This window comes from Orcinus orca, chromosome 19, assembly GCF_937001465.1.
Source record: "Orcinus orca chromosome 19, mOrcOrc1.1, whole genome shotgun sequence".
NCBI lineage: Eukaryota > Metazoa > Chordata > Mammalia > Artiodactyla > Delphinidae > Orcinus > Orcinus orca.
In genome coordinates this window covers 29338822-29352475 of record NC_064577.1, presented here as the reverse complement: position 1 = coordinate 29352475, position 13654 = coordinate 29338822, and the positions used below count along the sequence as shown (strand labels likewise).

At 52.1% G+C, this 13654-nt stretch overlaps 1 protein-coding gene and 1 non-coding gene across 2 annotated transcripts in view; one reads left to right on the top strand and one right to left on the bottom strand.

Annotated features, from left to right (window-relative positions):
* The first annotated feature begins 25 nt into the window (after positions 1 to 25).
* PRPSAP1 (phosphoribosyl pyrophosphate synthetase associated protein 1) overlaps positions 26 to 13654 on the top strand; it is a 51638-nt gene continuing 38009 nt past the window's right edge. Inside the window, exons 1-3 of the mRNA XM_049702028.1 lie at positions 26 to 165; positions 807 to 4012; positions 6386 to 6548. The gene's annotated coding sequence lies outside the window, so the exon portion shown is untranslated. The remainder of the gene's footprint in view (positions 166 to 806; positions 4013 to 6385; positions 6549 to 13654) is intronic.
* On the bottom strand, positions 8067 to 8139 carry TRNAK-UUU (transfer RNA lysine (anticodon UUU)). The gene has a single exon. It is a non-coding gene; the product is annotated as a tRNA-Lys (tRNA).

The window sequence follows — 13654 nt, the reverse complement described above, 5'->3', positions numbered from 1 at the left end:
CCGAGAGGAGCTCGGCGGTGTAAACAGGTCTTGGGGTCCCCATCCGCATTGGGCAGCCAAGCATCGGGGGCGTGTCCTCCGCCGCCTCCACTGGCTCAGTGGGAAGATGCAAACGGGCCCAGGACTCGTGTATCGGTGCTTGTGTGATAAACATATCACCGGCAAGTAAGTGTCTGACCTGAACTTGTCCGCGACCAACTCGAGTAAACTCCCTGGGGGGCTGTTGGCGGCGACCCAGAGGAGGAAGTTACCAAGGCGGACTTGGCGACCTGACCAGGTAGGGCCAAAGTTAGGAAAAACCAAACCGCTGTAGGAGGCTGAGGTGGTACAGGCCCAGGCTGCAAAGTGCTCACGCGCCCACACCTGCCCCCACCGACACCCGCTCACAACTCTCTTCCCATCGCCTCAAGTCGAGAAGAGGCAGGTCTCTGCGGCCCCGGTAACTCGGGCGCGCCTCCGCCGCATCTCTTACAGAGGACCCAGGCGGCCCGGCCCCGTTTCCCAACACCTGGGAGGGGAGGAGGGCGGGGCCCAAGTGTCCCCACGTAGAGGGGAGGCGCAGGCTGGGACGCGTTGGCCTGGCACGCGTCCGGGTGGTGGCCACCTCCGTCCTGCGTGGCCCCCGGGCAGCCCTGGCTGGGTCCTGAGCGTCCCGAGCGTGTTCCGGGAAGGTGACTCAGCGACGCTTTCACGGGTCGAGAAACCATGCGAAACTAGGAACCGGGCGAGGAAGCGGGGGCGGGGCGGCATCGCCCTCTCGCAGGGACGCGGCGGGTGTCCGCTGAGGTCTGATCTTGAACCTACAGGCCCCCACCCGCAACCCCCAGGAATCCGGCGCCAGGAGGGGAGCGCGGCGCTGCAGCCGCAGTGCCGCGGTCACGCGACGCGGAGACTCAAGCGCCTGCGGGAGGAGGGGGCTCCTTGCGGGAGCCGGGGCTCGATCCCTCTCCTCCCCCTTCGCCTGCCTTCTCCTCCTGCCAGGACTCCGGTCAAAGTCGGGGCTTTGGCGCCTAGAAGACGCGGGACGCGGGCGGGGTGCTCCCCGAGATCTCAGTCTTGGAGGGAGGGTGCTGCGGAGACCGCCAGGGCAGCCTCCCCCTTCTCCCCCGCTCGGGAGGGCACTTCCATCAGTCCTGAAAAGCCGCTGCCTTAAACCTTGGAGTCTGGTGGGAAACTGAGGCCCTCGGGAAAGGAAGACCTGGCTGTGCAGGAGTCCGCAGGGAGAAAGCCCACCTGCCACTGGGTCCCTCCGCCTCCCAGCGCCCCGGGCTGGAGCCCTTGGGGTCGTGGGGCCGGACGGGGGCGGGGTTGACTGGAAACCGAGCGACGAGGGAGGCGGAGCAGCCTGCTGGGTTCATTATCCGGCCTCTGGGGGCCCAGCGGGAGGGAGGTGAAGGTCCGAGCCCTCTGGCCCCGGTTCCAGTCTGCACAATGGCTGCTCTGTCCTCCCAGCGGCCTCGCCCCCGCCCCCACCCCCACGGTCCCTGCTCTGCCCTCCTCATTCTTGTCCGTCACCTCCCCCCTCCAGGCTGCCTCCCTCCAGGCCCACACCGCCCTCCAGCCCCTCTCTAAAGAGCTTTATTTCATCTCCAGAAACACTCATCAGCGTCCCTGGCCCAAGAGACAAGATTGAGCAAAAGCAAGATGCTTTGCCCCTTTGATAACGGGGAACTGAAACCCTGAGAGGTGAAGGGTCTCGCCTAAGCCACGGAACCAGTTCCCGACAGAGCTGAGAAGCAAACACAGGTCCCAACCCCCAGGCTGAGAGGCCCAGCTGACCCCAGGCTTCTAGCTGATCTCTGAGTATCTGTCGGCCGGGTGGGTTGCTTGCCACAGAGCTGCCCCAGTAACCCAGCTGCTGGGTCTCCCTGGGAAAGAGGAAGCAACCCGAAGCCCTCTCCAGGCTTCATCATCCAGGTTCTGATTAAGCAACTAGCTGCTGTGGCCAAGGGCCTCTGGAGTCAGGCTTGATCTGTGCTGATCGCCAACCGCAGGTAACACCTGTCTCCCAGGTGAAAGAGACTGCCTTTCCATCTCCCCCAGCCACCCTCCTTCCTCCTTGAGGGCAGCCTTCCCAGGTGGACACACCTGAGAACCCCCTTTTTTTTCTTCTTCAGAGAAAGAAAGCAGGCATTCACGGGGCCTGGCCCGGCTCTCTGGAAACTTGGAGCCAAGGCCGCCAGACGGCAAATGACTTGCTTTTATTAGGAGAGGCTTCCTGTCATCTCACCTGTTCCTGAGGTTTTCAGCCCCCAAGTTGAACTGGAGGACCTCGAGGCCTCCCTTGACCTCAAGTCCTTTCTGCCTGGGAGGCTGCAAGGGCAGGGGAAGGGAGGTATCCAGCCCTGCAAACTGTGTTGTTGTTGTTTTTTTAATGTATTTTTTTGTTTGGTTGGTTTTGGTGGTTGTTGTTTTAGCCGCGCCGCGCGGCTTGTGGGATCTTAGCCCCCGGACCAGGGATCGAACCCCTGTCCCCTGCTTTGGAAGCGTGGGGTCTTAACCACCGGCCCGCAGTTTGCAGGGATGTCCTGCAAACTGTTTTTAAGACTTGTGTTCTGGGACAGCCCCAGATGTGGTTTTCCATTCTGAGATCCTGGCGACCGTGCCAGGCACTGAGGAGCGTGCCACACATGGATATCCAGGACAGCAGACCGGTCACACAAGATCCTTGGCTACTCGCAGGGAATGTTACGGGTTTCTGTCCCTGCGGCGGTTCAGCCACCCTGGGTGTGGTGGAGGGAGCCTAACTCGACCTCTTGCGTGGCCTACTTCTCCTCACGGGTGTCCTCGCCAGGGCTGGGAACCAAAGTCTCTTCTGGGCCTCTGGGCTCTGCCTGCCACACACCCCCACCCGCAGGCCTGCTGAGAGGGACACATCCCTTTCAGGGGAATTCGCGGGCACAGCCCTCCCCATGGAAGCCTGCGAGCCTCACCCGCTTCATTCATTTCAGATGCTTGCCCGGCATCTGAAGGCATTTGTATTAGTTTCCTGGGATCATCGCAACAAGGTGCCACAAACTGGGTGGCTTAACAGAAATTTACTGTGTCACTGTTCTCAAGAAATCCAAGATGAAGATGTTGGTAGGGTCGGTTCCTTTGGAGGGCTGTGAGGGGGAGTCTGTCCCAGGCTGCTCTCCTCGCTCTGGTGGTTGGCTGGCAAACTCTGGTGTTCCTTGACCTGTACATGCATCACCCAGACTCTGCCCTCATCGTCACACGGCCCTCTTCCCTTTTGAAAGGTCTGGCTGAGATGTGTTCTTTTAGGGTCTGCCTTCTCTTCTGTCGGGCATGTTCTTTTTCGAAAGCAAATTACTCTGGGAGGGAAAACCAATAAGTTATCAGGACTCTAGTGTGAATGGAGGTATCCATTTTAAACTAAAAAAAATCTAACAATACTAGGTGTCCCCAAAGAGGACAACAGTGCACGCTCGTGTGGGTGTCGCAGGAAAGGTGTCTGGGAGCTGGACCTGCCCGCCTCCGCTGTTGGGAGGAATTGTTTATATCTGTGCTGGCTGCCGGGTGGCTTTGCCCAGGCTTGCACACTGCCCCGGCTACCTTGACTTTCAGATCTTACCTCATACCTTGGCTTATGGCATCTCTGGCATCCTGAGCAGGTGCGTTTATTCCCCAGGCCTCGGAAGAACAAAGCTGAGTTTTGTGTTAGTGCACCGGGTTCCTGTCGCTGCACCACTTTATTATCCTGCAGTACTGAAGGTCAGAAGTTTAAAACGGATTGACGGGGCTGTGCTGTCTTCCTGCTCTAGCTTCTAGAGACCTGCATTCCTCAGTTCAGGACGCCCTCCTTCACCTCCGAAGGCGGCAGCACAGCATCTTCAGGTCTCTGTCTGACTTCTGCTTCTGCTGTCACATCTCTGACTTTGACCTTTCTCCCTCCCTCTTACAGGGTCTCCTGTCTGTGATGACATTGGCCCCACCTGGCTAACCCAGGATCATCTCCCCATTCAAGAGCCGTAACTTAATAGCGTCTGCAAAATCCCTTTTGCCATATAAGGTAACATATTCATGGGTCCCAAGGATTATGACGCAGCCGTCTTTGGGGGGCTGTTATTTTGCTAACCACAGCTGGGTAGGAAAAGTCTGGGAACCGTGTCCTTACTTGGCTACAGAACCTTCGTTCTAGCATTCCTTACCTCCCCAGTGCTACCAACTGAACACATACCAGGAACTTAGTTTCCCCCAGATAAGCATTTGTCGTGGTGGGACCGAAAACACTCTTGCTGAGGTCATCGACACCTGATTCTGTAGACTTTTTGGTCTTTGACTCATCCGGCAGAGGCCCCTGCAAAGAAAGCTGGTTTCCATTTTTTAAAATTACCAAGGAGGGAAAAAACAAATTACCCAAGAGAGAAATTGACATCCTCACTAAATAGAGTAATTATAGGTTTGCAAAGGACTTTTCACCTGAGGAAGGGGTGGGGAGCAGACCAGCCCATCCATTTCCAGCCTGGCAGGAAGGGCTTACCACAGGGCGCAGCCTGCTGGGTATTACACAACATGTGCGGTCCGCTCAGCTCCTGTCATGTGACCCGACAGTCCAGCTACTTCTGTCCTCTGTGGTAAGTCTGGACCAGGCCAGCCACATGGAGAACCATGGCTAGGAACCTTCCACAGGCTCCCGCTGACAGCAGCTCTGGTTTGGGCCCAGCGTGGGCTCTGGCCTGGTCTCCAGCGCCCTATCCCCCATCCTGGTTACTTGTGAGGGGAGAGATGATCCCCTTCTGAGGCTGTAGCCAGTCCCCACCCCATCCACCTGTGCTTTGTAATCACTTACTCGTTTATACTGGCTTATACTGGTTCGGAGACACTGTGTAACTGGTGAACGTTCTCATTCAAGGGAAGAGAAGCCATCAGCCACGTGTCAAACTGCTTTGGGTGCTTTGGGTGATTCCCAAAAGGAGAACTTCTGGGAAGCGGGAAGAGGGGCCTGGCCCCTCCACAGTCGGTCGGGCAGCAGGAGAGCCGAGCCGCTTTTATCTGGGAGTAGCCTGGCGTCCAGGCCGAGGGGATGGGTGTGTCACAGTTTTCCGGGGGCTTTTTGTTGTGCAATGTTTTCCACTTTCACATCTCTCTGAAGCTAAGCTATGTCCTTGGGTTGTTCCCAAAGCAAACAGACAGCGGGCTGGACACAGTGCGTTAGCGCTAATGATCTAGGGTGGTTTCCTGGTACCTGCGGATGGATCCCTTCCTCCGAGCAAAGGTGAAGTCCTAGCTCACCCCCTCCGGAGATGCTCACTCTGCCTTGGGAACGCCCTTTCGAGGCGCCCTGCTGGCCCCTGGTGGCCACCTGGGGATGCGTCCCTCTCTCGTCTTTTATCCAAACGGTGCAGCCACTCAGGCCTCCTCCACAGAAGCCAATTTGTTGGAGGCAAAAGAGGGGCCGGCGCGCTTCTTTGCCAAGCTGCAGAGAGGGAGGCTGGAGTGGGCTTGCCTGCCCGAGGCTTATTATCCACATCCTGGGAATAGAAATTCCCCTTTCCTGGAGGCTGGCCTCCTGAAGGTCAAACCCTTCGATTCTTTCCAGACACAACCTTGGTAGTTTAAGTAATGAGTATACAGGACGGGCTGGACAGGGGTCGAGGAGAGGGGCCCGGGGCAAGGGACACCGTAACCTCATTCCACACGTGTGCCCCAAGGCTTTGTGCAGCCAAGGGAGTGATGCTGTGCTGATCCGACAGGAGAACCATTTCCAAAAGCGGCTCGTTGTTCTTTTTGCTCATTGCCCGAAAGCACTGACCACAGCAACGTGACCGGCATCTTGAAAATGAGTTGAGATGTCATTTCTCCTTCAAGGCACCATCAGATGATCCTAGCAGCCTCCTCTGAAACTCCCCGTTTCAAAACAGAATGGGGAACCTAGTGATTACCTGTCAAAGCTTACAGACTAAGAAGTGAAATTATTTTTAAAAAACAGACAAAAGATGGAATGGGCTTGGAGAGCGCTCCTGAGCTGTGAGGAGCGTATAGGTGGGGGCTGAAGAACATATCCTTTCTTTGCTCTTGCTGTCTCCTTCCTAGAGCTGCAGTCGTTGCGGTTCTGTACACAGAAGTCCTCCAGAGAAATGCTTGTGGGCTGCTCTCCCAACTGCATCCCTCTGGCGGATCCAGGGGAGGGAGCCCTATCTGGGTGCCAGGTGGCTGCTGCAGTGATGCGGAGCCCAGGAAGGGCACAGTCCAACACCCCACCTCCTCCTGGCTCCGCGCAGCAGGCTGATGGGTCCGGGGAGGGAGGGACAGACAGACGGCTCTGATGCAGAGTTAGAAGGACAAATCCATCTTCCTGACTCGGCATGACCTAGAAAAATCCATAGCATCAGAACTTGGTATTTGCAAACAAGCACAAGGACCCTATCTTTTTTTTTTTAAGGATCCTATCATTTTAAGCTGAGGTTCCAGTTGCCATGTGACAAGTATCTGTGACCACTCGGTTCTCAGACTGAGAACTTTGAGCACTTAAGAAGGGAAGACAGTCCAACTACAAAATATGTTTAGCGTGGAATCGGATCTGCCGCCTTCATCTCTTGGCAGGGGTAAGTGTTATCCTAAGGGGAGAGGTGTGTTGAGTCCTCAGGGGTGGATCTGTTACCCCGATTTGCAGCCATTAGTGGTGCAGGAGCCACACAGGCTGGGGAGAGGCTGAGTGGCGGCCCGGAGACAAGCAAACCCCAGGACACTGAAGACCAGGTCTCTGAGGTCTCAGGCATTTCTGAAATGCTGAGGACCCTGAGTGGAATAGCAGAAGCCTAATTCTAATTCTAAACCAAGACTTGGATATCTGTGTGTACTTAACAATGACTAGCAGCTCGCCCGTGAAGAAATGGTCCTAAGAGATGTGGAAGACAAATCTGGAATACCCACCAGCCCTTGAGAAAAATATCTTAAAAATTTTTTTTATTGAAGTATAGTTGATTTACAATGTTGTATTAGTTTCAGGTGTATAGCAAAGTGATTCAGTTATACATATACCTATATTCTTTTTCAGAGTCTTTTCCATTATAGGTTATTACAAGATATTGAATATAGTTCGCCGTGCTATACAGTAGGTCTTTGTTTTTCTATTTTATATATAGTGGTGTGTATCTGTTAATTCCAAATTCCTAGCTGAACCTCCTCCCTACCCCCAAGAAAAATATCTTGTTTTTTTTCTTTTGGGCTGAGCCACATGGCTTGTGGGATCCCGAGCCCTCGGCAGTGAAAGCGTGGAGTCCTAAGCACTGAACCGTCAGGGAATTCCTGAAAAATATCTTTTAGAAAGGAGAGCCTTGGGACTTCCCTGGCAATCCAGTGGTTAAAGACTCTGAGCTTCCACTGCAGGGTGTGCGGGGTCTATCCCTGGTTGGGGAGCTAAGATCCCGCATGCCACGTGGCAGGGCCCAAAAAAAAAAGGAGAGACGCAAGGTTCCTCAAAAAGTTAAACATAGAGTTACTGCATGACCCAGCAATTTCACTCCTGGGTACTTACCCAAGAGAACTGAGAACATGTGTCCACACAAAAACTTGTACACGAATGTTCATAGCAGCTCTATTCACAATAACCGAAAGGTAGAAACAACCCAAGTGTCCATCAACAGAGGAATGGGTGAAAGAAATGTGGCATATCCACACGCAGGGATAGCATCTGGCCGTAAAAAGTAAGGAAGTCCTGATCTATGCTACGGTGTGGATGAACCGCATGAACATTATGTGAAAGGAGTGACAGAAGCCATATACAAAAGGCCACATATTGTGGGATTCCATTTAAAGGAAACGTCCAGAATAGGTAGACAGAAAGCAGACTGGTGGTTGGCCGGGGTATGGGGAGGCACTGCTTAATGGATGTGGGCTGTATTTGGGGTGATTTTATTTTAGGGTGATAGTTTTATTATGGGTTTTGTTTTGGAACTAGTTAGAGGTCACGGTTACACAACATTGTGAATGTGCTACATGCCACTGACTTGTTTATTTTATGTTATGTGCATTCATCCGAATTTTTTTTTAAATGTTCGTTTACTTTATTTATTTATTCCTTTTTTTTTAATTTGGCCACGCCTTGGCTTGCGGGATCTTAGTTCCCTGACCAGGAATTGAACCTGCGCCCTCGGCAATAAAAGTGCAGAGTCCTAACCATTGGACCTCCAGGGAATTCCCAAATTTTATTTTATTTTTATTCAATGAGGGACTTGAACCAGCCATGACCCTTTCAGGATCATTCTTTTGTGATGCACAAAAAGTCCATTTCTAAGGATGCAGTTGAAATTCTGATTTGGGTGGTGGTAGATATTTATTCCAGGCATTTGTTAAAGAAGGGGAAGGAGGACTTCTTCAGGACCATCTTGATGGGGGCAGGGACCACTACCTGGGGTCTTGCAGTGGTGGGGGAGGGAGTAGAGATTGGGCTCAACTGTGAGTATAAGGAAAGGTGGGAATGTGTAGCCAGGGAGCAGATCGGGGTCAGTGGATGGAAGATTACTGAGAGGAAACATCAGGGGAAAGGGGAGATTTTTGCTAAACCGACCTACCTGAACTTGCCAAAGGCAGGCCAGGGGGCTCAGACATCACCCCAGGGTGATGGAGGATGGGGAACCTCAACAGATATTGAAGGTGACCAGACATGGAGGATGGGGGATTCTGGCTAAACTGACTTGGCAGGATTCTTGCTAGAACTGGACTCTGCAAAGCAGGACACAGAAGCCCAGGGTTTGAGACCTAGTCAGAAGAGGGCTCAGATGAGCCCGATTAGATCAAAGAGAGAATCTTTCTCCTTGTCACTAAATTTTTCGGAGTCCAGTAATGTCAGCCTCATGGAACCATTCAGAGGCTCCTTCCCTCTTCTCTCAGGGGTGAGGGGTGGCCGCCAGTGCTTTGGTGGCATTATTTGGAGGGACTTATCTTGTCTCAAAAGTAGTGTCACCTTGTGGGGGCCCTAAATGCCGATCTTTTTATCTTTTTTTAAATGCCGATCTTTGGTCACTGTTATTTTCTTTTCATTTCTCTGTATTTCCCTCCATAGTTATGCAATATGTGTGAGGTTTGTTTTTTTTTAAGAATGTGTATGTGTGTGTGTGTGTGTGTGTGTGTGTGTGTGTGTGTGTATAACTGAAGCACTTTGCTGTGTGGAGTTTTTATTGAAGTATAAATATATACAGGAAAGCACACAGATCATAAACTATGAATTTATGCACTAACACACCTGCATTAATAAAAGAGCACATCCTAGAAATCCCTGGTGTGCCCTCCCAGCCACTCGCCGCCCCGCACAAGATTACCACTCATGCAGTGTATTTTTATATTTGGGAAGAAATACTTAAAATTTAAACAAAGTGAAAATACATTAGAGATGGAAAAATTTTAAATCCAGCCCTTTTTATTTGTGAAGGCTCTTCCAAATGGCTCAGACGTGGTAAGGGCTGAGGGCTCTAAGTGGGTTTGGCCTCGGGATATTCCTAAAGGACAGCAGGAGGCAGCTGGCAATAGCCACGGGATCAGCTGATGGACCCATCTCCTTTCTGGGTCATTTGGCACCTGGGCTCCCAAACTAGCCAGCACATTGGAACCCCCCGGTGGAGCTTCAGTACTACAGATACCTGGGTCCCACCCCCAGAGATTGTGATTTAACTGGTCTGCAGTGTGGCCCAAGCTTCAGAGTTTTTCAAAGCTCTGAAGTGATTCTAATATGCAGACAGGGCTTCCCTGGCAGTCCAGCAGTTAAGACTCTGTGCTTCCAATACAGGGAACGCAGGTTTGATCCCTGGTCGGGGATCCCACATCCTGTGCAGCGAGGCCAAAAAATTTAAAAATTAAAAATAGACAAATAAAAAAATATGCAGACAAATGTGGGAAGTACTGACTTAGCATAAAAGGAAGATATGAAGCCTGTTTTCCAAGCAGGCAGGCAAACTCAAAGGCCTCCCAGAGATTCTGTAACTGCCACAAAAAACTTTCTTATTCAGGAGGATCATGAATTGTCACGGTCCCACTGACTATTTCACGTCTGGAAATGAGTCAGGCATACTACAGAAATGACACATACTATTACAGCCTCTCCCCACATCCTCCCAGACACTGGCTTGGGAATGTGGGAATAGTGACAAAGCTGGCTACCACCCAGGCTCCAGGAAAATGGGGGGAGGGGAGGCTCTGCAGTTATTACAGTCACTCCCACTAGGTGTGTCAAAGCAGATGCTCTTGTGAATTAAAAGAAACTCAATTAAATCTTATTTCCCTGTTGGACAGTAATACAATTTTGAAAATGCTCTTTCTTAATATCGAATTGGTATTTAATTACCGGGGGGATTCGACCTTCCCTGAAAGGAAGATGCAGTTACCTTCCCACCATGAGGACTCTCACCCTGAGGGTCAGCCTTGGAAGTTCCTGCCCCCTCCACCTCATCACACTGTACCTTCATGATATAGGTCAGATTTCTAAGAACCTGTGTTTCTATGGTGGTTGTGTGGAATAGTGCTTTAAAATTTACGGAAGGGGCTTCCCTGGTGGCGCAGTGGTTGAGAGTCCACCTGCCGGTGCAGGGGACACGGGTTTGTGCCCCGGTCTGGGAAGATCCCACGTGCCACGGAGCGGTTAGGCCCGTGAGCCGTGGCCGCTGAGCCTGCGCGTCTGTAGCCTGTGCTCCGCAACGGGAGAGGCCACAACAGTGAGAGGCCCGCGTACTGCAAAAAAATAAATAAATAAATAAAATAAAATTTACGAAAGAATGGGAAAGGAGTGACAGGAGGAAGAAATGGGCAGGTGGGGGAGGACGGGGAGGGGGGTGCAGGGGCAGCTGGAATGCTTTCGTGTCAAGGGTTACCCAGCTTGTGAGCTGGTACTGTGCCTAGGCTACTTGGGCTTGGAATGGTGTTTGACCTGTATCTTTCCACCAGCCCAGATATCCCACTTGTGCAAACCCTTCTTGGACAATCACTAGAAAGACAAGTAAGTTTTCATCCAAGAAAGCACCATATGTTTCTTCAGAAACCTTTCAAGTACTTGACTCCCTAGGGAAGTGTTCTAATTATCTGTTTCCGAGTGAGAAACCACCCTAAGAGGTAGTGGCTTGAAGCAATAATTTATTGGGTCCATCGTGGGTTGATTGGGCTCAGTCAGGTGGTTCTCACTTGGGGACTCATGTGATTACAATGTCAGTGGGCTGAACATCTGAGATGGGTCCCTCCTGTGGGACCATTGAGGCAGGCTGTCAGCTGGTTCAGCTGGGGCTGTCCGCCAGAGTGCCTGTGTGGACTCTCCATGTGACATGGCAGCTAGGTTCCCAGAGGGAAGGTCTCAAGAGCATCATTCCAGGACACCCAGCGGAAGCTGTGTGGCTTCTCACGCCCTGGTTTTGGAAGTCCCAGGCCATCCCTTGTGCCACATTCCACAGCTCAAGCAAGTCACTAAGGCCAGCCCAGATTCCAGGGAATGGAACCAGGGTCCTTCCCCCATGGTCGGGGAGGAGGGACTGATGGAGGCCATATTTAGGGGCTCTCAGTTACTTACCTTAGGAATTGAGAATTGGGACAAATTTAGGGAACTGCTTCACCCTTAAGGAAACTAGTTTGTAGCTTAAGAACAAGATTCCTTCAAATATATTTTCAGGAACCCCAGCGCCGTGTTGATCAATGCCCCAGCTTCTTTGGGTCTCCTTGCTTTAACTGAAACTACCCTGCCTGACGGCGTTCGTCCTTAAGCCTTCTCTCTACCCCCGGAAGCTGCTGCTTTTCCACTTCCTTCTTAATACAAGTGCTGACATTCATCACGCTCTTATTTTGTGCCAGACACTGTGCTGAGCAATGCATACACTTAGCCCGTTTCATTAGGAAGACTTGTCTTGTTGAAGTGCCCATTGAGAAAAGGTTGATTGTTTGTTTGTTTCCAGTAACTACCGCCAGCTGTGCTCTGTCCAAACCCCCTTTGTTACTGGCTGAAAGACTCCCCATTAAGGCACCTCAATCTGATTCCACTGATCCAGTCACTTTTTTTTGTTATTAAGGCAGCCCCACTTAGGAGTTTAAGACTGGTCCATTTAGGAACTCAAACTTGGGAATTCCCTGGTGGTCCAGGGGTTAGGACCCAGCACTTTCACTACAGGGGCCCCGGGTTTGATTACCTGGTACCACAAGCCGTCGGCATGGCCAAAAAAAAAAAAAAAGAAAGAAAGTGAAACTTATCTCAAGCACAGGCTCCAGCACTGAAGCAGGGACAAGGCCTATCTCTCACAAGCCGCCCACTGCTCTGTGCTTACTTCGTGAGGTTGAGGCGGAGGGGAGAGAAATAGAAAACAGATGTGTTTCCTGCGGTGACTAGTTGGGGGCGGTGATGTGGCTGTCCTGTGCCCTGGGTCTTTACTGCTGACCCAACTCATTCTCTAGAGCAGGGTTTCTCGTCCTCAGCACTATTGACACTGGGGGCTGGATTATCCTCTGTTGTGGGGACCTGTCCTGTGCATTGTTTAGCAATATCCCTGGCCTCCGCCCACTAGATGCCGGTAGTACTTCCCAAGTTGTGCAACCAAAAATGTCTCCAGTCATTGCCAATGTCCCCTGGGAGCAACCTTGCCCTGGCCGAGAACCAGCGCTCCTTAGACTTGGTGTGGACAAGTGGGCGCCCCACAGGACTGCCAGAGGAGACTCTCTCCCAAGGGGCTCCCCTGGTTCCACATTCTTGCTGACCTTTGGAGGTGGCCTCATGCCATATTTATTTCTCTGAGGAGGTTCCCCAATCCCAAATCCCAGAATCTGCAATTCCATCCACACTCTGGATCCGACTCTGGGGCTGTGGGGTTGCACCCATCTTCTGAGGGGATGGGTGGATCCAGTCCTTTGCCTCCTGGCTGACTGCGCACCATGCCAGCTCCTCTGGGCACTGTCCAAACTGCAGGAGCCCCAGGGCAGTTCCACCAGCCCACAGCCAAGCGGACAGAAAGTGGGAGACAAGATGTTCCTCTCTACTGTCCCACACACTTTACAGTGACTCCATTGTGTCCCCAACCCCCCCCACCCCCACCTGGTTTCCAGAAAAGCCAGTCTTCATGAAGAAGCAGCCTCTCACCCTTCCTCTCTCCCTTTTTCTTGAGGCAGGATGCCATGACTCCGACTCCCCATGGTTGGGCCAAACTTCACAGATTAAGCCCACCATCCTCCACAAGACTGTCCAGACACCAGCAGCAAGTTCGGGGGTCCCCTGGCCACACGCACTTTTGACCAGCTGGCTACAAATTCGGGGGTTCCCACTACCCCCTCAGGTTCAATAATTCTCTAGAATGGCTCACAGAACTCAGGAAAGCGCTGTACTTGCTATTACAGTTTAATGCTAGCAAAAGGATGCAAATCTGAACCAGCCACAGGGAGAGACACCTAGGGTGAGGTCGTGGGGTGGGGAGGTACCAAACTTGAAGCTTCTGGCGTCCTCAGGGACACGTTACCCTGTTGGCAGAGCACTGCCAACCAAGGAAGCTCACCGAGCTTGGGTGTCTAGAGGGTTTCATTATGTAGGCACAATTGATTAAGTCATTGACCATTGATTGAACTCAATCTCTAGCTCCCCTTCCTTCCCCAGAGTTTGAGCTAATATCACGTGGTTTATCCTAAACTATCAGATAGAATTGGAGGGGCCCACCATGAATAACTGACCCTCCTATCTCTCAGGAAATTCCAAGGATTT